The sequence below is a fragment of the Macaca fascicularis genome, chromosome 16 (genome assembly GCF_037993035.2).
Source record: "Macaca fascicularis isolate 582-1 chromosome 16, T2T-MFA8v1.1".
Taxonomy (NCBI): domain Eukaryota; kingdom Metazoa; phylum Chordata; class Mammalia; order Primates; family Cercopithecidae; genus Macaca; species Macaca fascicularis.
This window is the reverse complement of record NC_088390.1, coordinates 80,797,519-80,799,204: the sequence shown is the minus strand read 5'-3', so window position 1 is coordinate 80,799,204 and position 1,686 is coordinate 80,797,519.

The following is a 1,686-nucleotide window of genomic DNA, read 5'->3' as shown; positions in this document are numbered from 1 at the left end:
CTGCCCCAAAGCTTAGCTCCAATGTTCCTTCCTTTGCGAAGCAATCCACACCTTCCCACGAAAGACCCATTGTGAGTTGCCCTTTTTACCCACAGCCTGTTACGCATTCATTTATTTATCATTTCTCCTAGTGTATCATAATTAGCCTTCTAAATTGGTTTTTTCTCCAATTACACTGTGCCCTTCTAGAGAGCCAGGGACACGTCTCACTCATCTTGTTTTCCCTGGCATCTGGCACTCAGACGGGTGTGGGTAAATGTTTTCAGTAAATGCTTGTAGAATATCCGTTATTCTGTGGCTGGCCACGGCTGATCTTCCCCTCACACCAGCAGCCTTGCAAACAGCACCACCCCTACCCTGCCTCCCGTACTCCACTTTCTGGGAAGCAGGCAAGCCCCAGTGCCTACTGGAGAAGTCGCCTCCCCTGGGGCTGCAATGCCCTGCATCAGAGGTGAGGGTAGGAGGCTCTGGCACCCCGGCTTGGGGCATGGAGGGGCCTATCCAGAGAGAGCCAAAGGTCAGTTGTGTTGTTTTGAGGGACTTCCCAGTTTGCCTGGGCAGCAGGAATTCTAGATTGCAGTCTCAGCCTGCAGAATCTCCAACAGGAACCATTTCCTCCTCCACAGAGTCGAAGGCCTGCTCCCTCTGCCTGGGGAGTGGAGGGCCCCAGGTCGAACAGCCAGGCCCCAGTGGGGGAGGAATAGTCCCTCGCGGGGCTGAGGGTGGGGCTCCTGCTTCCTGACAAGTTGGGGCCTGGAATCCTGTGCTAGGTGGCTGGGTGCCCTGCAACCCACAGCAGGCTGCTGGTAAACAGTTAGCATTTCACCTCTCCTTGCTCCCAGGCTCATATTAACTGGTTACTGCCCTGACTGCCGTGTCTGGCCAAATCTCTTTTTCTCGTAGGCTCATAGGACTTTCTGTGTGGAGCAGCGGGAACTGCCCAGTTTTTTGAAAGGACTTTGGTCCCATCGGGGCCCGTTAAGAAGCAGAAAACCAGGGCCAGGGAGCAGGCGAGTGAAACAGTCACTCACCACAACCGGCTGCCCATGGGTGATCGCTCTGGAAGTGTACCCGGAAGCAGGCCTTGGGCAGAGGCCACCGGAATGTCACCTGATGCTGAACCCTCCCCCATGGCTGCAAAATCTGCTCCTCCCTCATCCCCCTCCCTGCCCAGGGCTCAGTAGCCACTAACCAACTCCCTGTGGAAGGAGAGAACGGGGGTTCCTGAGCTGCTTTGATCTGGTCAGCCTCCACCCTCAGACTGAGCCAATCCTGAGAGCCAGACCTCAAGGCCAAGGGTCCAGGGATCCAGGCCACTCAGTCTGCCCACCTCTATCAAAATCAAAATGGAAACGTGTAGCCAGCCCTGCAATTTGTTCCCCTGCCTTCAGGAAGCATCTCACCCCAATCCGTGAGCAGTTCAGGGGAAAGCATTCCTTCTGCCTTGTTGCAGTGGCTACAGCAGCCCCCAGACTGATGGCCTCTGGTGGCAGTCTTCCTCCAGTCAACCTGCAAACCCCCATCGGGGCAGGACCTTCACTGACTTCACCCCAACACCTTTCACTCCTAACACCTTCACTGGCTCCTGGTGCCTTTATGTGAAAGTCCAGGCTCCCTTGCCCGGCATTCAAGGCCTCTGCAACCTGTAGGTACCCTAGCCTTGGCTCCAGCCTCCTCTCCTTCCTG